The sequence below is a fragment of the Tursiops truncatus genome, chromosome 4, assembly GCF_011762595.2.
Source record: "Tursiops truncatus isolate mTurTru1 chromosome 4, mTurTru1.mat.Y, whole genome shotgun sequence".
NCBI classification, from domain to species: Eukaryota; Metazoa; Chordata; class Mammalia; order Artiodactyla; family Delphinidae; genus Tursiops; species Tursiops truncatus.
Window position 1 is genome coordinate 134,661,636 of NC_047037.1, and position 25,067 is coordinate 134,686,702.

A 25,067-nucleotide genomic window follows, 5' to 3' on the forward strand; every position below is an offset into this window, starting at 1 on the left:
ACCTTATGAGGTGGTTGGTTTAGTCTCTGCTCGTCCCTTCAGGCTGTGAGCCAAGCGAAGTCAGAGAATCTTCCTTTCTCCTGGGGACCCTCAGGTCCGGCCCAGTGCCTGCCTCACCCAAGGAAAAGTAAACACTTAGTCCAGGAGTGAGTCATCCCCCCACCCTGGGTTGAGTCCAGGCCTCTGTCTAACACTGAATCAGTGACCTTTACTGCATATGGTTTTGAACATTGGTAAATGTACCTAATTTTGATAATCTGCTTTTGAAAAGAATCTTTCATTTCTCAGCCTGGGAGACACCAGAGTCCTCTAACTGGGGAATTTTCCTAATGCAGCCACAGTGACAGGCCAACCCCAGGACTGTAAGAAGCCCATTCATTTCCTCCCCTGATGGCTGGATAACGGGGCTGAGAAGAAATGCCTCTGTGAGCCAAGGCTACTGTGGGCCCCTCTGTCCTTTGTCCCCTGTGGACCTGTCTCTGTGAAGATTATCTTCTTTTTTGTTGGTTTGTTTATTTTATTTTTCCAAATAAACTTTTTTTAACTATATGGAGTATAGTTGATTAACAGTGTTGTGTTAGTTTCAGGTGTACATCAAAGTGATTCAGTTATATATATATATATATATATATATATATATATATACATGTATCTATTCTTTTTCAGATTCTTAAGATTATGTTTTTTTCTAAGTCCCTACAGTTTGCTCTTGCCTACATGATTACACATTGGGCAACCCTTATATTTTCAGCAGCTCATCTCATAGCTGCCTCCCACCCCTCAGAGGGTGAGGTTCAGCCCCTGCCACAGACGGATGTGAGGAAGGTTCGATTCCATCAGAGCACATTCCTGGCACTCAAGCATCCCTGATGGATGTATTCTCGTGGTGCCCTTCGTCATCAGCCTCTGACCCCACTCGGTCCCTTGCTCTTGCTTTTGTAGAGCTGGGGATGCACAACAGTCTTAAAATTCATCTCCTCCTTCCCCTTCCACCCAGTTTCAGGTCTATAACCACCTGCTTTGCATGTATGGTCCCATAAATGCCAGTCAAGGACACCCTAAGCACAGAGTTCCATCCCAGGGTTCCCCAAGTCCCCGTTTCTTTAACTACTTCCCCTCCTGACACATGTTTCGATAGCACTATTTATGTCTATCTATTCCTCTTGAACTGTAAAGGGTTTTCATTTCTTTCCAAATCACTTAACTCTGTTTGGTGTGTTTAATAGCATTCTTTATTGAGCATCTTTTTTCCAAAGTGGTTTGCAGAATTTCTTCCCTCAGTGTCTCCAGAGATTAGCCTTGTCTTCATTGGCTTACAGCTGGGTAAACTCCTGAATGGAGACCTTATCTGACTTGCCAGCAGTCACTCAGCCATTCAGTAACACTCAAACATAAAGATCCTACATTAAAATTACTGGTCTCTCAATTATTGGTAACTTCTCTGGTCCCAAGGAAACAAGAACAGGCTTGATAGAAAAAATAATGTTCACTCTAAGTAGCAGTGGTACATCGTGCAGTATATACAGGGCAATGCTTAAAATTATCATCTTTGGGGTCAGACTGACTTAGCTTCTGTCCAGTTCATCCAAGCTTCAGCTGGGTGACTTTGTGCAAACTACCTAACCTCTCTGAGCCTTCATTTACTTATCTATTGCACGGGAATGGTAATACCGCCTCGCAAAGTTGAGAAGATAAAATAACAAAAATGCTTAGCCCAGTGTCCAGTATAAATGAAGTGGCCAAATAATAGTAGTGATCATTAATTTAAAGAAAATAATGACATAGCTGAACTTAATTTTTTTTAAAGTATATGTAGAAATGCTCAAACTCATAGAAATCAAATAAATGTAAATTACAACAGTGAGGTACTACTTTATACCATCACATCAGAATGGCAAAAAAAAAAAATGGCTAATATCATGTGTTGGTAAAGATGGAACATTTCTACATCACTGGTACCACCATTTTGGAGAATAATCTAGCTGTATTTATTGAATTTAAATATATATACCTTATAAAAAAATAAAATATAAAGATAGAAATGAGATGGCAGGTGTGCTGAAGTTATGTCTTCTCTGTGGTCACTCCATGAGGCCCTCTTCTCCCCTCCTCTGCTCCTCCCGTTGACATGGCATCCTCTAAGAATTGCACCTGGATCCTCTACAACTTCGCCAGATTTTCTTTCTCGGGGAGCTCAAGCACTTCAATACCTCAATTCTTTTTGTTGTTGTTGATTAAACTGGTCATATAGGATCTCCATCTTCTCCCTAGTTGCCAGGATCTCCTCATCTATGGCCGTGTTTTCCAACCTTGCCTGATCATGAAACTTACAGGAAGCGGGAGTGGGGGGACTTAAAAAAATCTCTAAACCCAAATCTGCAATGGGTGTGGGGATATGCAAGTTTAAAAGGCCCCCTAAGGTAAGTCTGTGGTCAGGCAAATTTGGGATACAACAGCCCATTCAGCACAGCCACCATGGTCTCCTAACCCAGGTCTCATGACTTATGAAGGAATCTGCACCACTGTCTTCTGCAAGTAACAATCAGAGGGAAAGAAAAATTGGAATCGAAACCCTGGGCATGTTGTGATATGTCTATAGCTTATAAAGACAAGAGCTGGCACACTTAATATTGAGAATCTTTTGAAATACTTGAAATAAATATGGCCACCATATCTGCAGGACACTTCTGTATGAGAATCCCAACTTTTAAAACTAAATGTGCCAACAGAGATCAGCCAAGATAGTGGGTAGAAAGACCACAAGCTCACCTCCTCTCACAGGTACACCAAAATCACAACTATTTATAAAACAACCATTGGTGAAAAAGACTCGAGCCCACTGGAAAAGATTTTCTACAACTAAAGATATAAAGAAATAACCACAGCAAGACAGGGAGGACGGGCAGGGTCACAGTATAGTCAAATCCCATACTCCCAGGGGGGTAACCCACAAACAGGAGAATAATTACATTGCAGAGGTTCCCCCCAAAGAAGTGAAGGGTCTGAGCCCCATATCGGGCTCCCCAGAACATTTAGCTTTGAAGGCCAGCGGGGCTTACTTTCGGGAGTCCCAGAGGGCTGGGGGAAACGGAGACTCCTCTCTTAAAGGGCACACACAAAAGCTCACACTCCAGGATCCAGGGCAGAAGCAGTAATTTGAAAGAAGCCTGGGTCAGACCCATCTGCTGATCTCAGAGAATCTCCCAGAGAGGCGGGAGGCAACTGGAGCTCACCCTGTGGACACAGACACAGGCAGCAGCAGTTTTGGGGGAGCTCTTTCTGCCACATGGATACTGCTGCTGGCAAGTATCATTTTGGAATCCTCCCTCTAGCTCGTTAGCCTCAGAACCCAGCCCCACCTCTGCCCAACAGCCTGTGAGACCTGTGACACCTCAGGCCAAGTAACTAACTGGACAGGGACACGGCCCCACCCACCAGAAGAGAGAACTCACAGACGTCCCTGGACACAACCCTGCCCATTAGAGGGCCCAGAACCTGGTCCCACCCCCCAGTGCATAAGCACTAGACCCGGGACCTCCAGTGCCCTGCATCCAGAGACCCCAGGACCCAGCTCCACCCACCAGTGGGCGGGCACCGGACCCCAATCCCTGACCCCTCCCACCAGTGAGCCTGCTCTAGCCTCAGGACAAGCCTCACCCACCAGCCGGCAGACAACACTGGTGTTCCCTCTATGCCCACTTTCTAGAGATTTTTTATCATAAATGGACGTTGAATTTTGTCAAAAACTTTTTTCCGCATCTATTGAGATGACCACATGATTTTTATTCTTCAGTTTATTAATATGATGCATCACATTGATTGTTCTAGATATTTGCTGCATCTTTTTTTTTTAATTGGGGAGCAAAACTGTCCCTAGAATCACTTGCCCTTGTGCTTTCTTGGGCAGAACTGAAGAACAGACCCACCCCTAAACTTCTCACTAGCAAAAAGAAATGGAATTATTAAGTTTGCATTGAACCAATCATGGTCTATTCCTGAAACTCACCTTCCCTGAGAGTATTTCTAGAATACATTTAGGAAGAAGAAAGGAATGGCTCATAGATAGGTAACCAATGGAGTCTTGAAAAATGCACAAGATCATAAGATCACAAAATAAACTTGTTTTTTCATTGCTTGATTTGCAGAGTGTTCATGCCAACAGATTTCAACCACACACAATTTCACTTCCAAACAAATGCCTAAGTCCTTCAAAGCAAATTTATAGTTTCATTTGTATTAGATTGCTATGTTGCATCTGGACTCTTAATTACAAACAAACTAAACTCCTACTAATACTACAAAGAGCATATGCTGGCCTCAGGGAGGTAGAATGGAAGTAGAAAGGTCTAGTCCAAGCTTCTCCCACCCAAGTGTGGGTTCTCAGTTGATGGACAGAAGGTCTAACTAAGGTCATGACCACCGTTCTGTTTACACAAAGATATTATTAGAGGGTCCATCTTTAGATCTTGGTGGCTGGGGGTCAATATATATTTTTATTCCAAAACTAAAAAAGCTTTTATCTTTAAAAAAAAGTTATTAGGTATATCATAAGAACCCTCTCTATATTTAATTATTGAATAAATGTTGATATTTGTTCATTTATATTCTCTCCCTTTCTACAAATGATTTGGAGAAGCTTATATAAAAAAAAAAAGAGCCAATCTGAATAAGGCTAGTGGATTGCACCAATGTCAATTTCCTGCCTGTAATATTTTACAATAGTTGAAGAAGATGTTATCATTTGGGGAAACTGGGTAAAGAATAGCCTGGATCTCTCTGTATTCTTTCTTACAACTGCATGTGCATCTACACTTATCTCAGAATAACAAGTTTAATTTAAAAATAAATAAATTTAATCAAAAGGGTAAAATATAAAGAACTGAGCATATCATTGGCAGCAAAAATGGTACATCTGAAAGCAAGAAAAAGCAGAGACATGCAAGCCAGCAGTCCTCTGCAGTTGTTAGCAGGGGTCTGAAAATTTGGTCTAAGCTTCCTAGTGGCCAAAGGAAATAGGGAATTAGTTACAAGGATCACAGTGCCCTAAAATTTTATTAAAAGGGGGGAGGAGAGACTGCATTTCTGATACTGCAACCTGAGAGGAATGTGTTCCCTTTACAGATATGTTGTCTTGTACCCAACAACAATCCTACAAGAGATAAAACAGAAAAATTCATAGGACTTTTTTTTTTTTTTTTAATATTCTTGAACCTGTAGAGACAGTAGAACTCCATGGTACATTTCAGAAAAAAATAAAATTCTGAGGGGCCAATAAGTTTCACCCATGGGTAATGAAAGGAGGCACAGTGACATCATTTGATCACCTTTCTGCCATAATTACTCACAATTATTGAATTACGTTTTCACCCTGACACTGTGAAATACATGTTCTTCAGGAGTGACAGGCAAAGGTGGCTCTTCAATACATTTTCTAGAGTCTTCCTTTTGAGCAAAAGTCAACGGCTTGCCAGCCATCTCCTGTCCTCCTGGCTCTTCCCTGGCCCCAGCGCCATCCCCAGCATCATTTCTGGTCTGCATGGCTCCAGGGGAACTGGTTGCAACACTGGGGAGTCTCTCCAGGTCCCTGGACAAAGGAGCCATGGCAAAGAGCACACAAGGGAGCCGCTGAAGTTCCCTCTCCCTTGTGAACAAAAGCAGAATTGGGCATTTGTTTAAACAGTCCCTGGGTAAATGCTTCTGGGCTAGGTGTTACTTTGCCTCGGACAGGCACAAATCCATCACGCCCTCTCAAGCACACACTGGAGAAGTCAGGGTTGAAGACACATCTTAAATGACGCTGTTAAGTTCAGACACTACTGATTGGTGGGGATCAAAAGGCAAAGGATTCAACTCATGGTCTCTAACCCGCTGAAGTTGATTATCTGTTCAATGCCAAGTATAGATAAGGTCCTGGAGAAGCCACACAGGACTGAATCAGAGGAAAATCCAAGTGTTGTAAACTCAAGATGTCAGTGCTAGGTTTGAGGGAGCGATCTGAGAAATGAAACCAGAGAGTGAGTTTTAAATGTGGTCTTGGAAAGAGAGAGGAATTACACAGATTGCCCGTGAGGAAAGGGTACAGCAGAGAGAAAAACATGAAGGTGGGATTCGCAATTCATCCTCGGGGGACATTACACAGATTGATTTGCTTGGCCAAGCAAGGCCATGGTGGAGGGTAATGGAAGAGAAAGCTGGAGAGATAAGACCAACTAAGGCAAGTCTTTGAATACGACATTATGGCATTGAGAGGATTCACAAAGAATGATATCAGCACGTACATGCCAGCCTAATAAAAAAGTAGAGACAGTGGACTGTCTCGTGCATCAGAGGTACTCTGCCTAAATTATTTTTGATCTATTGGCACATCTTTTATGATCTACTAAAAAATTAAATTTTTCATTCATCTATTGTATTCAACAAGCGCAAGTCACGAGCCCAGATTATTAATGATGTCAGATCTTGTATTACTAAAACAAATGCATAAAGGTTCCATTTCTGATGACAAAAACAGAGTCATTTGTTTCAATCATGGAAGACAATCTTATTAAACATTGCCAACTTACTGCCAAGCTGGCTGGTCACCAAGGCACAGCTACAGAACAAATGGAATCGAGAGGACTGTCAATCTTCTGACAGTGTCACAGTCCCCAAAATAATAAACTTAGGGAGAGATAAATCTGTTATGACTTGGACACTTTTACTTCTTAATTCTGGAGTCTTTCAAGTTCACCATTTTCATAATCCTTTCATGTAACAACTAAGCTGTTTGGCAAATGCTAGCAACGATGGGTAAAATGGTCCTATCTGCGTGGAAACCTTATACATATTCAGATAAACGGACTTAACCTTTCAGGAAAGTAATTTAGTAAAATAGATAAAAAGCCTTAACAATGTTTATACCCTTTGACCCAATAATTTTACTTCTCAGTCTAAGGAAATAATCTGGAATGCAGAAAAGGCATTGTGATCAAGAATGTCCATCACTCTGTAGCTCTTAATGGCCAAAAACAATGGAGCCAACTGATTTTCTAACAGGAGGGGCATGATTTAATAAAGTACCTTCTAGCTGTGGAAAAAATGCTTAAGGCACGTTACATATATGCTATGTCATATATACTACACTTTCAAGTATACAAATAAGGTTCCCAGAAAGTATATAAATAAGGTTCTCAGAATGGAGACTAAAAGATAACTGCCCCTAAATTTTGACAATGGTCTTTCAGACATTGAGATATTATGTATCTGTTTATTTTCTTCTTGTTCTTTACTATAGTACTTTCAAACTTGTCTCAGTACTCATGTATTACCTTTAAATGCAAATAGAACTCTTGAAACATTCCTGAACAGGTTCATTCTAGAAGGTCCTCTAGCTGGGAGGCACCAGGAAGAGTAAAAGACAAAGAGCGCAATAAAACCAAGAAGGATGGTAGCTCCTATTACACCTGAAAGATAAACGTGTTTGTTCCAGATTTGCCAAGAGAAGCTTGGAGGGATTCCCAGGGAATGAGGCCAGAGTTAAGGTGCTGCCCAGATCCCAAATAAGCCCAGCGCCTACCCAAATGGCCTTGAGGTAGGAGAGATAAGATAATACAAATGCCAGTTAGTTTTAGGGGAACCCCAAGAAAGAGGGTTTCATGCTTCGATTCCTGTTTGGAATTCTGGGAGAAGACCACTTTGTGGGATGTCCAAAGGCAACATGAGGTAGTCTCACTAGAGCAGAAATGGCAGAGTGGGGTCTGGAACCTCTGAAGTAGTTCTCACCCCAGATCTCCACGGCCTAAGCAGCAAGGCACAGAAAGATCCAGAAGTTCCCATGAGACTCCATGGTGAACAGGCCAACGAGCTGAAGTGGCCTAGAGTTGTGATGAAGAGCAGCCAGGTGATGACGCTAGTGACCAAACTGCCCCAGCATTAGTGGCTGATGCAGGCGCACACCCGAGGCCAGGAAATATTCACTAGTTTTTTCTTTAGTTTACGCCTTTGAGCTTCAGATGCACAGAATTAACTTAATCATACTCCTAGTTAATGGCATGCCATCATTTAGTGGCATACTCTGATCGTCAGTTTGTGATGAATTATGATTGATTGATTGATTGCCTTTCATTCCCATTCTCATAACCATCTTTCTCTCCCACCATGGGCAGTCACCCCATTGTATCTGACTAGTATTCTTGAGTTTGTATGTACCCTTGAGAATTACAAAGTTTCAATTTATATAAATGGTAACGTGCTAAAGTTGACATTGCGTTTTTACTTTCTTTACTCGGCACTAAGTTTTTAAAGTCTATTCATTCTGATGTGTTTATGCCTAGTTTGGCATCTGGATAATATTCCTTGATTTATTTACACATTTCCCAAGTGACAACCACTTCAGATGTGTTCAACTCCAGCACAGACGCTGCTGCAGTGGATATTCTTTTGCATGTCCACTCATAGACCCTTAGGAGAATTTCTCTGATAGGTATCACCAGGAGTGGAATCTCTGGAATAGAAGAAACACACCTACTTAACCTAATGACTGACTACTGCTTTTAAAAGTGGCTTCATAAGTCTTCAGTATGAAAAATAGTTGAAGAGTTACAGTACAAACACACACACACACACACACACACACACACACACACACACACACACACACCATGCCTATGACAGATGCAGAGCTGTGCGGCTCAGATCCCTCTTCAAGGATGGAGGGAGTGTGGTCCACAGTCAGCCTCCAGCTGTCAGCTCCCACAGGGTCCATCTCCGTTGTGGAGCACGTGGTCTCTAGCCTCTTGGGGTTGATTATATGACCAAGGCCACACATAGATAAAGACTTGGCTGCAGTTCTTGCCTTCCCAGGCCAGCTATTTCAGCCAAATATCAGCAACACTGAAGGGTAATTTCCACTCCAGAGGCCCTGGCTGATTGGCCAAGGCTTTGCCCTGCCTGCATCACATCTCAACTTCTTCTGCCCAATACTGCATCCTCCCCACTCCTGTCTCAGGTGCTGATCCCTGATAAACTCTGTCTCACTGTCTGCTCCTGGTGCACCAACATGCAACTGCACCACTCAACTGCCTAATCTTGCCAGTCGGCTGTGTCTCTCATTGTTCTTTGAACTTTCATTTCTCTGCTTCCTAATGAATTGAAATGTTTATTCATATACTTGTTAGCTGTTCTGTTCTCCCCTCCTCTGAACTGATTTATTATATCCATTATTCTTGGTTCCTTTGACTTTTTCACACTAACATGTAGGAATTCCTTGATTATCCCGCATAAGCCTTCCAGTTTTAGACGCCGCAAATACCTTCTTCTAACCTGCCATCTGACTAACAACGATGTCTCTATGAGATTCTACAATGAACTGGATTCTTACATTTGATGTAATAAAATCTACCAAGTTTTTACATTTGGTTATGATGTTGAGGTCTGGTTTAAGAAGTCTTCTCCTACCCCTAAGTCAGATAGTCTCCTGTATTTTCTTCTATTATTTTTACAGAATAGGTTGACGTTTAGGTTTCTAATTTATCTGGAGTCACCTTTATAAATGAGATAAGGTTGGAATTCAGTTTTATTTTCATTCATCTAAAGAGGAAGTTTCTGTAGTAGCAAGAGAGGAAAAAGTAGTAATATAGCTTTAATTGGACAGGGAGGAAAGGTGGGCAAGGGGAGATAACAACAAGTGGCATGGTGTATTATTTAGAGATATGGGCTTGACCATCAAAAGTAACCAAAAACAGAAGCAGTTAAAGGTAAAGCCCTCAGAGAGGGGGAGGGGCATGACGGGGAGAGGGGCTGGGGGGACACACCAGGATCTATTGCTTGTCATATAAGTCCTTTTGTTCTCTTTTATTACTTCAGTAACTTTTTACAATTACTATTCAAGTTAAACGTGAACTTCAAGTTAAACTTGAACTTCAAGTTAAACTGAAAAAAGTCACACTTGTTATGAATGCTTCCCAAGCAGACCCTGATGTCTTGAGTCACAAACCTATCCCAGCTCTCCTTACTCCCCATCAACGCATCATACTTCTTCATTGTGGAATGAGTTCCCAACAGGAACTCATCATCTAGGGTGATGTATCACCCTAGACACTCTTCATGACAGCACCCACAGGGGTGGGACATCTGCCTTCAGGGAGGGTGGGCACATGATTGTCCTGGACATGAAGGAAGGGCAATGACCTCACCGTGAGGTGAGGAAGCCACAGGGGCTGCGGAGATGTGGGTTTACAGAGGGCCTGTGAGTATTACTTTCTGAATAGAGAAAGGCATATCCGGAAGGTACACCACAGTAATTTATCTGTCTATGAATATATGATACTCTTTCTTCCCCAAAAATGATTTTTAAAAAAGCACTTCATACTGTCTAGCAAGTCCAAATTATTTAGAGCCGCCGTATATGGTTGTGAATGTTCTGTGTGTGAATGCCCTGGAAAAATGCTCTTAAAAAATATATATATATATATTTTATATATATAGTTGCTATATATAGTTGTTTCTATATGATACATCATGGTGCTTTGAAAAGAGCTCTGGACTGAGAGTCAAGAAAGCTGAATTTTGGCCTGGCCACTGGCTATGTGATTTTGAGCCAGTCCTCCCCCTTCTAAACGCTTCAATTTCCTCTAAGAGAATGGGTTACTAGATAGTTTCTAACACTCTTCTCAATTTTAACAGCCTATTATACAAATATCTGATTAAATTCCTAGAGAATCCTACAGTATCAGAATATCTATAAAACACATTTTGAACCCAGAAAGTGAATTTCACTGAAATTTACTACCAAGTGTCAATTTTTATTTATAAATTTGATTGTCCTTTTAAAATATGTCCTTTAAATGCCATTAATTGATAAACAGCAGAAATGGTTTCAAAATCTAATCCAACAAAGCTCCCGCGTGTTCTACTCAGAACAGATGAATCCTTAAGTTTTTTAGGGTTATCAGATATGTACAGTATTGCCAGTTCTTTAGAGGGCTGTATTACCATACTTCATTCATCTATGGCTCAAAGTGTTGTTATCGGCTCAAAGTGTTGTTATCAACTCAAATATTTGACAGTCTTAAAGGTGAGAGCACCTCTGTGGGTTAACCTTCCCTCTTGTGTGCACACAACATTTCATGAGGCCAATATAAGAAATCTTGCTTATTTGTTACAGTACAAGCCAGGTGTACCTTCCCCAATAGCTTCTAATCATTCGTCAGACCCATCTGGAAAAATCCCACACCTTGACGACGGAACTTTCCATCTCTAGTTGAGGAAACTCAGAAGATCCAGTCTTTTCGTTCTCTAACACTGCAGTTTGTAGAAAAGAAGGATATGGCTTTTTCCACCCTGCCAGGTTCCCAGTTATGGCATGTGTCTGGTACTGGAGGGTACCTTTGAACAAGCAACTGGCTATTTCCATGTATCCACATGTTATTGCTTTGCTACAAGGAAAATATTGTAACACTGGCCATTTAATATTAGAATACTGACCCTATCTTATTAAGTGATCTACCAGTTGTTGGGCATTTCATTACTATAAGCAACCTCAGAATAATAAAACCAAAAGCCAACTCAAGCACAATCACAGGGAAAATGCTTTCAGTGGAAAAGGATGAGCATTTTCTCGGCATCATCATGTATCACAAGATTTAGTTCTATAGCCAGAATGAAAAAATCGGGGAGGCACACAGCAAGCTGCCCCTCTGGCCTGTCCCTGGAGCTGTGCTCCAAAGAGCACCCATCTTCAGCCAACAGATCCGATGGCTCCTTCTCAGCATGGTCCTGTCAATCCCAGCACAGTATTTAATGCTGCGAAGCACACCTTCCTTCTGAAATGGCAGCCTCTTCTGGCTTTGAGGATAATTCTCCCTGACCACTCTTTTTTCTACCCATAACCAAATGCTGCTGTTCACCAAGGCACTTTCACCAACTTTTTCTTCAAAGCTTTTCCGGGGGAAAGTTCATCACCCATGTGATGATGGCTCTGACAGAACTCTCTACAAAGTTCTAATGCAAAAATTTCGCTTTCCAATTGTACGTTTTCCATCTTGCTTTTTAAAATTTAAATCCATTTCTTCCTCACTGAGTCCACCAGAAAAAAACCTGATCCCTTTTCCAAGTTCTCTCAGTTAATGTCACCATAATATACCCATTTATTTGGGTTTGAAATCTCACAACCATCTTTCACTCTCCTTTTCTTCCTATATCTAATCAGTCACCAGCTCCTGTCAGTTTTACGTCCTGAAAAAGGTCAAATCTTGATTATTTGAGGTTGAATTAACCACGGTGAAGACTGAGCAGTGACCTGGGACCCTTTACCTCTCCAGCTGAGTGAGAGAACTCATTGTTGGCTGACTGCTAAGCTGGGAAGAATGGACCCAAAACGCAGAAGAGCTGCCTTTGATGTCAGCAGGAAAGAGAGACCGAAACTCCATTTGGCCTACCTGGCTCAACCTCCTGCCTTCACCCTAGGACCTGACCAATCTCCAGGGTGGATACTCGGTAAACATCTGCCAATCACAAGCATGTCCTAGCTGTCTTCTGAGTCTTAGCCATAGTTGTTCCACCACTAGAAAGTCAAGAGTTGACAGTAGTTTCGACCTAACTGTAATTAGGAACTAATATATTCTTCTTCACCACCAATCTCTCCCACTTAATGGAATCTGGACTCTGATTCCAGAATCATTCCTCTCCTTTATTACTACCATAGTCTGAACTCAAATCTCCAGTATCTCTCCTCTAAATGACTGCATAAATAGCCTACTGGTCTTCCTTGCTTGGAGTCACTCTCCAATCCAATTCAGCCCCAACCTTGATTCCTTCTAATATACACCCTGGACCTTATCGCTTCTCTACTGAAAGCTTCAATGGTCAACTACAAAACATTGCTTAGATATCATTCACAATGCTAGTATTCCCGCTAAAACAAGTTCTTGCTTATTCATAATCCATTTAGAGTACTACAAAATTAAAAAAAACTGGCACCAACAAGAGAATGTTAAATAAATTCTAGTACATTCAAGATATGAAACATTAAGCAGTCCTGAAAGTCCTTTGAAAGAATGAGATGGTGGCAAACAAAGATATCCGCCATATATATGCCTTATTTTTATGTTTTACAGGCAAACAAAATTTGGGAGAACACATACCAAACAGGGAACCTCTAGACACCACTGGGGAGTGAGGTTGCAGGAGAAAAGGAGCTTTTATTCTTACTTTATAAGCTTCCATGTTATTGAAATGTGTTACAGCAAGCTGATATTATTTTTAAATACCCAAAGCTAATATAAGGTTTATAAATACATTTGTTATCTGAGGGCTTCACTTAGAAATTGTCCTCATTATATTTTGATTTGGGGTACATTAACATATCTATACATATAAACCTAAAATTTAACCATATAATGTCCTCACTAGACTGTGTTCTCATTGATCATTGAAGACAGAGTTTGATCCAGTTCATCTTTGTATTTTCCCAGAATTCTTTGCATGATGCCTGGCATATACTAGGTGATATACATACATATAATTTCACTACCAATTTCTCCCAGTTAATGGAACATGACAGAACATAGACTGTGATTCTAGAATCATTCTTCTATCTCTTTATATAAGCCATATATACAACTGTATTTTTGCATATTTGTATATGCAAATATATATGCAACCAAATGGGAGAATGAATGGCATTTTGTCAATTTGCCGACAAACCTGTCTTGCTCACTGCTATGAGATCTCCAAATCACCAAGTGCTCCAGAAAGGACAAGAGCCATTCGCTAGGGAATGAATCCTTATGTTTGGAATGATGGGCACAGGCTGGCGTTAACTCACAGGTGAGTCAGGGCCATTTGGGGATCAAGTACACCAGCAGGAAGCCTCTTTCTGTGAGACTATCATTGAGGAACTCAACCCCAGATTGAGGGAGAGGCCCTCAGAATCTTTGGAAGGGAAGGAAACAAATTCCTAACCCCAAACCTACTGGACTGAAAAGGGAGTGGTCGCTTTATACACACACATCTCCAAAATCCTGCCCAGTGTGTAAAAAGCATTAGCTGGTGTTTAACTAAATACTTAAAATCTCATCGAGGCAAAAAGGATCACCATAGAAAGGAACAAAGAAAAGCAAGCTCAGCCTTTGCCCTATGGCAGTTGATTTCTCTCCCAAACCCCAGGTAGCTGAAAGGTGGAAAGTCTAGAAACAGAATCGAACATGTCTAATCTCTTTTACAACAATGTTCTTACTTTAGCCCATGTCATCGGGGGAAATGGCTGAAAATAGTGACAAATACAACATCAATAAACATAATAATAATTGATTTTCCAGAGATGAAATATTTGAAATTAGTGGACATTTCCCCCCAGAGTATTGGTTGATTAATTTAATGTTCATCTTAGTCTTTCAAAGATATCCTCTTCCTGCTCATCCAAAGCTCTGCCACGCTTTGTGATGGGTTTTGTGGTTAGGACTCCATGGTTTAAGTATATTGCACAGTTCTGCAGTTTTCTTAAATTTATTTTATTCAAGTATTGTTGATTTACAATGTTCTATTAATTTCTGCTCTACTGCAAAGTGATTCACACACACACACACATATATATGTATATATAAATATATATAAACATTCGTTTTCATATTCTTTTCCATTATCATTTATCACAGGATAGTGCATATAGTCCCCAGTGTTATACAGTGGGACCTTGTTGTTTATCCATTCCATATATAATAGTTTGTACCTGCTAATCCCAAACTCCCAATACATCCCTCCCCCTTGGCAACCACGTCTGTTCTCTATGTCTATAAGTCTGTTTCGTAGATAAGTTCATTTGTGTCATATTTTAGATTCCACATATAAGTGATATCATATGGTATTTGTCTTTCTCTTTCTGATTTACTTCACTTAGTATGATAATCTCTAGGTCCATCTGTGTTGCTGCAAATGGCATTATTTCATTCTTTTTTATGGCTGGGTAATATGTCATTATATATATGTATTACATCTTCTTTATCCATTCATCTGTCAGTGGGCATTTAGGTTGTTTCCATGTCTTGGCTATAGCAAATAGTGCTGCTATGAACATTGGAGTGCATGTATCTTTTTGAATTAGAGTTTTCTCCAGATATATGCCCAGGAGTGGGATTGCAGGATCATACGGCAACTCTGTTTTTAGTTTTTTTAGGAATCTCCATACTGTTTTCCATAGTGGCTGCCCCAATTTACATTCCCACCAACTGTGTAGGAGGGTTCCCTTTTTTCCACATCCTCTCCTGCTATTTGTAGACTTTTTAATAATGGCCATTCTGATCGGTGTGAGGTGATACCTCATTGCAGCTTTGATTTTCATTTCTCTAATAATTAGCAATGTTGAGTATCTTTTCATGTGCCTGTTTGGCCATCTGTATATCTTCTCTGGAGAAATGTCCATTTAAGTCTTCTGCCCATTTTTAGATTGGGTTGTTTGGTGTTTGTTTTTTGTGTGTGTTTGTTTGTTATTGAGTTGTGTGAGCTGTTTGTATATTTTGGAAATTAAGCCCTTGTCAGTCACATCATTTGCAAATATTTTCTCCCAGTCTGCACGCTGTCTTTTTGTTCTGTTTATGGTTTCCTTTGCTGTACAAAGGCTTGTACATTTGATTAGGTCCCATTTGTTTATTTTTGCTTTTATATATTGCCTTGGGAGACTGACTTAAGAAAGCATTGGTATGATTTATGTTCACAGTCCTGAGGCTTTAAAGAGAATCCTGATTGTTTAAGGATGGCTGCAGGCAACAGCAACAACAACTACAACAACAAAGGAGGTTAAGACACATAAAGTGATTAAGCTTCCAGAGGTTGGGATTTCAGGTTTTTCACACAAGATATAAATTTGGTGACTGTGCTCCTCAACATTTTTGTAACTTAAGTATTCAAGAAACAGATTTTTGAGAGCTTCTATTTGTACTCCCCCAGAGCACCCAAATTTCACTGAATTAATTCAGAAATCTCAACACAGAGCAAAGATGAGATTCAAGTGACTATTTTCCTTCCTTCTTCCCGCTCTCCCTCCCCACCTTCCTTCTCTTCTTTCTTCCTTTCCTCCTTCCCTTCCTTCCTACATTTTTCCCTCCTTTCCTCCCTTTCCTTCCTTCTTTTCTTCCCCTTTGCTATTATCTGAATGTTTATGTTCCCCTAAATTCATATGTTGAAATCCTAACCCCCAAAATGATGGTATTAGGAGGTGGAGACTTTGGGAGGTTACTGGGTCATGAGGGTGGAGCCCTCACAAATGGGATTAGTGCCCTTATAAAAGAACCCCAGAGAGATCCCTGCCCTTTCCACCATGTGTGGCTGCAGAGAAAAGACAGCAGTGTAGGAAATGGGCCTCACCAGACACTGAGTCTATTGGCACCTTGATTTTAGACTTCCCAGCCTCCAGAACTATGACAAATAAATCTTTGTTGTTTATAAGCCCCTCAGTTTAAAGCATTTTTGTTATAGCAGCCTGAATGGGCTAAAACACCCTTCCCCCTTCCTTCTTTCCTTTTCCTTCCCTAGCTCCCTCCTTTCTTCCTTCCCTCTATAATTCTAAAACAATGTTTTAAAATCATCTTAGACTATTTCAAGGTTTTATATTCATATTTATGCTAGGAGATAAGTGGAGTGAATATTATTATTTTATTTACCATGAATAAGTAAAGTGAAACACAGAGAGGTTCGGCGACTTTTCCAAGACACTATGGTGAACAGATAAACAATCCAGAGAAACAGGTTGACCTCTAGAGTTCCAGTTGAGCACTTTCCACGAGTTGTTAGCCCTTCCTGTCTGTCAGGGAGAACTCCAGTCGATCTCACTGACAACAGCACGTCTTATAACCTGTAAGCACAGACTGACTCCTGTATGGAGCCACCCATCTGGTGGGTGAGGCAGAAAATCTGTGTCCACCCTCACTTCTTGTCCCTTCCCAAATGTCACATCACTCAGAAATATGTACTTTATCATTCTAAACATGTAAAGATAAACTGGCTTCCCTGTCCTTAGGGGCTCAGGGTGGAAACTCCCCTTCTATCAGATCTCTTCACATCATCACCTGCACAGGTGAGTTTAAACCAGTGCTTTGGAAACGTGAGCTATGGCACTGGCTGCTTGCTCCCTTCCCTTCAGGCCACCATTACCATTTGTTGTAACTTGACTTCTCTTAACAACATTGTTCTGCAGTGTGATTTATCCTGTCTAGAACCCGGGGGCACCCGGCCTATGATCTTCGTCCCCTACAAATCGACCAGAGCTGCCTCTCTTTCCCACTCTCATGGCTCACTCTCATCTTTCCTTCTGCTCCATCCCATGGTCCCCACAACTGTGCCCAGGAGACATAAGACACCTTCTGTGAAGACACATCTAGCCTCCTAACATCTCGCATTTACAATTTGGTTTTTCCCAGCACAATTACCCATCTATAGCCTTCATTAAGACAGTGTTATTCGTCCCCAGTGCATTTACCAAAGGAGATGAATTGGGAGATTTCATGAATGGAAATGAACTTCCCTTTCCACACTTTGAACAGAATGACTCTCCCTAAATAAGGGTCACAGTGAGATGGCAGCACTGTAAGCTACCGTCAGGTCAAGCTCCCTAGGTCAGGTCAGCATCAGGCATTAAAAAAAAAAAAAGCCTCTATTAAGTAAATGAAATCATTTCACAGAAGGGAGGGGAACATCATCACTTGTAAGAATGCATTTTGTAAACTTCCTTTCATTAAGATGTCTTTCCAAAATGTTTCAGAAACAAAGAGAAGAAAACCTCTTCATTTCCTTTCCTAGGTTCTGCCTTTCAGAGCTGTTGAGGCTGAGCGATGCTGGGAATATGAGAAACTCACACAAATGGGGGAGGGCAGAGCTGGGGGAATCTAGTTAGAGACACAACCTGTATCAGAGTCATGGTCCAAGCATCGGCCCCATTTATAACCTGTTCTTTAACTTTGTTTATCTTTGTAGTCATTCACAGGAGCATCTTATTTTCCAGAAGTTGGGGCCCTATAATCATTACCTGTCTTTGGAGAAAATAAAATTTTGAACATTTAGTTCCTCTTCTCAGAAAGTCGACACTGTAATAGGCCGCTCTTCCCTGACCTTCCACCTCCCACCCCGGTAGGGCTGCTGTATTTTCATGGTTTCCTCTTGGCCCTGGTGCTATAAGCACAACCAACAATGGTGGGATCTTTGATTCTTAACCTCAATCATAAACAGAAAGGGGACAAGAGGACCCACTTTCTCATTTAGGATTTGTGATTGAGACCCTCAGCATTTCTATGAATGAGCACAAGTTTCTGGAAGTGAATACATACGTTTGGCTATCTGGCTTACATTAGTTTGCTACAGCTGCCATAACAAGGTACCACACAGCCTGAGTGGTTAAAACAACGAAAATGTATTGTCTCACAGTTCTGTAGGTGGACAGTCTAAATTCAAGGGGTCAGAAGGTGGGGTCCTTCTGAGGGCCTGGAGTGAAGGATCTGCTTCAGGCTTCTCCTCTTGGCTTGTAGATGGTCACCGTCTCCTATGTCTTCATAGCTATGTATCTTCCCTCTTTCACTGTCTGTTGCTATGTCCAAATTTCCCCTTTTAATCAGGACACCAGTCATACTGGATTAGGGCCCACCCAAATGATGTCATTTTAACATTGATGACCTCTGTAAAGACTCAATCTCCAAACAATGTCACATTCTGAGGTCCCAAAGGTTAGGACTTAACATATGAATTTTAGGGTACTCAATTCAACATCTAACATAGCTCAAAAAAGTTGCCTCAGATTCCAAAGAGAAATTGGTTTTTGGTAAAAGGTGACCAGCAACCACACTGGATTTCTTGTTCCTCTCCTATATACGGCACAGTTTCCCACCCCAGCCCCATCTCTGCACCACAGAAGGTTTAGAGCTGCCAGCAGAAGTCCCCTCACTTGGTTGGAAGCTGTGCTTCAAGTTGACACCTTGAACCATAGGGACAAGCCTATGGGGACAGATGCTGGTTTCAGAAAAGGCTCCCTCATAATGGGCCCTGATCATGGCACCTGCCCACCTATCAACCTTAAGTCCTGGCCCCAAATCCTTTATCAGCCCTTTCTGTGGTTGAATTCAGATTCCACCCATCCATCCCTTCATCAGTGTATTCATTTGACAAAGAATTCCTCAGCATCTGCCTGTGGTAAAAGCTGGAAGCCTAAATGATGAAGACCCATCTCAAGGAGCCCACAGCAGGGTGCGGAAGTCAGACACAGGAGGAAATCCAATACAAATGCAGCGGCAGAGGGGTCTTTGGGCACACAGAGCTGGGTCATTCTAGTTAGACTAGGGAAGGTCCAAGAAAACCCCTGGATTTACCAGGGAATGATGAACTTGGCCAAGTTCTGACATGATGTCTCCTCCCGCAGGTGTGGCATGACACGAAGCCAAGGAGAAAAGGAGTGAGTAGAAAGAGAGAGTGGTCACCAGAGATGGATATCATCAGAATGGCAATGAAGACCAAGACTGAACTAGTCAGTGGGTCCAGCCTTTCATCTGGCTAGTGCCATCCTCCTCGCCTTCGCTCCTCTCTCCTTCTCCCCAGACGAAGGCTTCTTCTTCTGGCCTACACACATTCACCATTCTTCCTCATCCTCTTCCCCAAACTGTGTCTCAAAGTCGTAGTTTCCTATGGCTGCTATAACAGGTTACCACAAACTCAGTGACTTAAAACAACACAAATTTACTATCTTATAATTCTGGAAGCCAAAAGTCTGAAATGGGTCTCACCGGGCTAAAGTCGTGTTGTCAGCAGGGCTGCCTTCATTCTGGAGGCTCTAGGAGAGAATCTGTTTCCTTGCCTTCTCCAGCTCCAGTGACTGCCTGCAATCCTTGGCTTGTGGCCCCTTCTTCCATTTTCAAAGACAGCAGTACAGCATCTCCCAATCACTCTCTTTGACTCTGACCTCCTTCTTCCCATGTGATCATATTGGACCCACTCAGATAATCCAGGATTATCTCCGCAGCTCATGATCAGCTGATTAGTAACCTTAATTCCAACTGTGATCTTCATTCCCTTTTGCCATATAATATGACATATTCACAGGTTCTGGGATTAGGATGTGGATATCTACGGCAGGGGGAGGGCATAATTCTGCCAACTATACCAAGCAAAGACAAATTCCTTCCTATGAGAAACTCCAATGACAGTTGTTACGAAAACAGGGCTTTCATTTCAGTAGGGACTGAAAAGTGTCCACTGGGTTTTTGAACAGAAAGAGGACCTGAATAAGGGCAATGTCAGAGCTCAGTGGAATAATATGGAAGAGTCAAGAAATGAGAAAGTAAATACAGACAACACTGTAAGGATATCATCTGTTTGTAGGGCCAGTAAACAAGTCATTAATATGAGTAGAGCAAGCACCAGGGATGGGGTAACAATATCAGATTTAAAGTCTTAATTATAGACTTTGCATTCTCCAAATTCTAGGAATCAGATTCCTTGTTCCATAGATCCTCATCCCAGTCCATTTGCCAATCAATTTTCGGGAGAGATCTGGCACAGGAGGCAGTAGAACAGTGATGCACTGCCCAGATGTCCTTCTTAGCAAGTTGGCACAATATCCTGGAATCCTTGTCAGGGAGTTTGATCTTGGGAGAGTACTCCCAAATCTTTAAACTCTCCCTTATCCAACCTTATATTCCAAGCTCCACAACCCAGAACCCTCAGAACCAGACCCATGTATATTCCATGGGTCTTGCTGGTCCATGCTGCCTAAGTCTTGCAGCTATTTTCCTCAATTATCTGGTTTAGCACATCCTCAGCTGGGGTGTGCCAGGCTGAAACCTATTTATAGACCTAGGGATCAGGAGGGGAGGGGGCTCAGGTTATCTTGCAGGGGCGAGGTCTCTGCACTGCCTCCAGCATAAGGGAAGTGCTAGCTCTTCATAGGGGGATAGGCTACTTCTGTAGACTCAGGGGGTGCAGGGGAATCTGGAGATTCAAGACTTTCGAGAGATCAAAAAGGTGCAAAATTTCAGAAACCACTCACTCCCTGCACTTTCATGGACCTAAGAGTGAATACCTCCTTAAACTGCACCCTGGATGCTTCCTTTTCCTCTTCCTAGTCGCTGTCCTGCATCCAGATGTAAAGGTCTCACTCCTTCTCAACCAGGACCCTGACCTTGGCAGAGCAGACTAGCCTTGCTTATTTAGAGTTTAACCTTCTTTAGCAAGGACCCCAGGAGACTGTGCAAACTAGCTACCGGGATGGCACCTCAAAGCATGGAAAGAGTAATGACCAACTTACTGAGTTCAAATGCCAGAATTCCTGAGATCAAACAGCTCCTCTGGGTGAGCAGGCTGGAGAGGACAGATCATGGAAGACCAGGAAACCCACCAGAAAACCCATGTTCAATGGGAAAGCCTAGATGATAGGCCACTTACAAAACAACAGGATGAGCGGGTGATGGGTCACTAGCAGCACTTGGGAAGTTCAGAGCAGCTCCTCTTCTTTAGGCCAGGGTTGATGATAGGAGAGGCTGCTAGAGAAATAGTCTCACCAGACCAATGGGGATGATAAGACCCCAAACAGGAGAGACTAGGAAGCAGAGCATAACCATGTTTAACCATCAAAAGCCAGGTGGATGCAGGTATTGTAATGACTAGCAAGGCATCCCTAGGGCAAAATAGATGAGCAGCTGGCAAGGGCACTGCTCACCTTGTGCCTGTAAAAGAACCAAGGATGCATGACAAGGAGACTAAAGGGAGTTGCTCCCATTAAGGGTCATGGTCCTTTTCATAGTTTCCAGACCTGAGCCGGTTTTCAGACAATAACTCATTGATTAAAGAGGAGCGAGAGAGAGGCATGGACATATATACACTACCAAACTTAAGGTAGATAGCTAGTGGGAAGCAGCCGCATAGCACAGGGAGATCAGCTCGGTGCTTTGTGACCACCTGGAGGGGTGCGGTAGGGAGGGTGGGAGGGAGGGAGACGCAAGAGGGAAGAGATGGGAACATGTGTATATATATAACTGATTCATTTTGTTGTAAAGCAGAAACTAACACACCATTGTAAAGCAATTATACTCCAATAAAGATGTTAAAAAAAAAAAAAAGAGGAGATGGAGCCCCAAGGACAGACCCTGTAACATATGGCAAATGAACATGGTAATGATGCCCCCAGTCTTGACCCAAAGGGACCTCAGCCATTTACTCAGGTAACTGCACACTGGGCAAGAGAAACACTCAAATATGTCTAGGAATATTGCACACGAGGTCTCAGCTTACACTGATAGCTGGAGAACTGAAGCATTATCATGGCTCTTCTGTGAAAATGAGAGTATATGGGGCCCAGGAATAATGGCATCTGACCAACATGCAACCGAGTGGGTATCCACCAGTTCTACAGACCCACCTGGCAATGATTTACCTCATCTTCAAAAGTACAATTGGGATAGACATATTGGTAGTCAGAGCAACCAATTTACATTGAGTTCTTGACCTATGGGATAAGAATGATCATAGTGGGGAAAGCCAAGTGGAAACTCCTGAAACTGCCACCTCCCACCCTGCCCAAATATAATATTAAATCAAAAAATATATATCACATACCAGGGGAGGAGAGTAGAAATTATTTTCACCCTCAATGATCTAAAGGATACAGGAGTAGTGGTCCCCTTCCTGTCTCCTCTTAATTCATCAGTCTCGCCCCTGAAGGAACCAGATAGATCCTGGAGGATGACAGCAGACTACTCAAACTCAACCAAGTAGGAGCCCCAGGTGCTGCTGTTACACCAGACGTGGTGTCTTTGTTGGGGGAGATTAATAGGTCTCAGGTACATGCTATGTAGCCATGGATTTGATGAAATGAAGGTGTTCCTCTCTAACTCTATCAGAAAAGAAAATCAGAAACTGTTTGCATTCAAATTGAAAGAACAAAAATATGCCTTTACCGTTTTGCCCAAGGCCTATGTTAGCTCTTCTGCCCTCTGTTGTAATGCAGTCTGAAGAGAGCTGGACATCTGGGCATCCCACAGAACATCACATCTATAGCATAATTCTAGTCTGGCCAGATGGACAAGAAGTACCTAGTACACTGGAGGCCTTAGTAAGACACATGTGCTCCAGGGGGTGAGAGACAAACCCTATGAAGATTCAGGACGTGCTATATCAGTAAAATTTTAGGGGTCTGGGACATCCCATCCAAAGCAAAGGACAAAAATATTGCATCTTGTATCTCTCACTACAAAGAAGGAAGCCCAAATGTGACATCAAAGACAGACTTATGATAGTCTCCAGTAGCAATGATCGCTCTGCAATGAGTAGAAGAAGTGATACAAACAATGCTAGGTTTTCTGTATACATAAATATTCATTGAGACTCTCAAAGGGTTATGGGCAACAAAAGTGAACAAAAACCATAAAATTGGACTAAATTTACTTAGCGACTTAAAACAACAGCCATTTATTTAGCTCATGATTCCTTAGGTTAACAATTTAGGCTGGGCTCAGTGGGATGGTTCCTCTGATTTTGCCTGCGCTCACCATGCATGTGTGCTTAGCTGCCGAGACAGCCAGGGACTGGCTGGTTTGGGATGGCCTCTGCTGAAACATCCTACCTTGGTTCCATGTGGTTGTTCATCCTCCAACAGACTACTCTGGTCTTATTCACAGGGAATCTGGACAAGGATCAAAGAAAGAACAGCCATGGATGAGCTCTTGTGCTAAGCTTAGAAATGTCACACCTCACTTCTGCTGTGTTCTATTTGTTAAAGCAAGTCACAGGGCAGCCCAGATTCAAAGGTAAGGGAAACTGACTCTGACTCTACCCCTTGATGGGAGAGTTGCAAAGTCATATTACAGTGAACATGGATACAGGGAAAAGCAAAGGATGATGACCCTTTTCTACCAGTCTGCTAGTTTTGTATGAACTGACATTTGTTGGGGCTCCCAAAGAAGAAAAGCTCCTGAAAGAGTGAGGGAAGCAGGAGCCTGATCAAACTTCTAGGCCAGTCATTTCAATGCCTGAATCAGAAATTCCTAAACAAGTCTGATGTCCCTCTTTTAGAAACACAGCAGGAGCACAAAGCCCTGACCTTTGCTTCTCTTCTCTCTGAACGCATTCCACCCTCTGAAATGACTTCTCTGTGCCTCTTGTCCTCTTTAGAGTCAATTTAGAAATGACTCCTTCAGAACGGAACAAATTGGTAAACACACTAACAGGGGTGGACAATTTATTCAAGCAAAACAGGAATGAATTCCTGTCATCTACCTGGCACCCTCCTGCATGATTTTATGACAGCCTTTGTTTCAAAAGAAAAGAAAAACAAGTGGTCTGACACAGAAACTGCACTAAAATGCTAGTAAGTCTGCACTGACAAGAAACAAAAAGAAAGAAAGGAGAAAATCCTAAAAATGTTGAGGTAGAGAGCCAAGTGTACCATATGTTCTTGGGAATCTGATCTTGACAATGAATCTCACAGATGGCTGTCAGAGTGAGCTAGGTGGTGAGGGGAATGAAGTGATAAGAAGGGTTTCATCAGAGAATAGCCATGTACAACCTCTCCCTTTTCTCCTTTGAAAAGGGGCATCTGATGAAACAAAGCACAATTTCCTAAATCCCAAACCTATTTTTATTTTATTTGCAAAATTTTTTTCTCTGCTCTTTAACGTTTCCTGGTTCTCTTTTTTCTCCCCCTTTTTTCTTTTCTCTCCTCCATTAAGGAGCAGGGGATTTCAAGCTTTGCCTCCTTGTCAAGTCGAAAGGCCAAAGAAGCAGAAGTTGTGGGCCTTTTGGTTTCTCTCTATTTCAGGATATGATGAGGTCACATACATTTGCAAGGTAGAGAGGTGCTCTATTATCTAATCATGGCTCCAAGAACAGGAATTTGGAAGGAAAAAAGGAAGTAATTAGGCTTCTCCATCTTAAAATGCCTTTAAAATGTGGATTTAAGAAAACATGTACTCCAGAGTCAAGCAGAATGAGCAGAAAGAGCTTTTTAGATTTCAAAACACAGTGGGCTTGGAGCTTGAAGAGAATTTATAGGGACTAGAGCTATAAGCAAGTCTGATCCCCTAAATTAACCAGATCCCAGCCTGAGCTCAAGAAGACATCGC

General features: G+C 42.0%; 1 long non-coding RNA gene across 1 annotated transcript in view; it reads right to left on the reverse strand.

Annotated features, from left to right (window-relative positions):
• The window catches only part of LOC141278614 (uncharacterized), a 42,760-nt gene extending 19,146 nt beyond the window's left edge, over positions 1–23,614 (reverse strand). The window contains exons 1-2 of the long non-coding RNA XR_012331604.1: positions 23,570–23,614; positions 3–108 (exon numbers count right to left, since the gene is read on the reverse strand). This is a non-coding gene — a long non-coding RNA (uncharacterized lncRNA). The remainder of the gene's footprint in view (positions 1–2; positions 109–23,569) is intronic.
• Between the last annotated feature and the right edge of the window lie 1,453 nt (positions 23,615–25,067).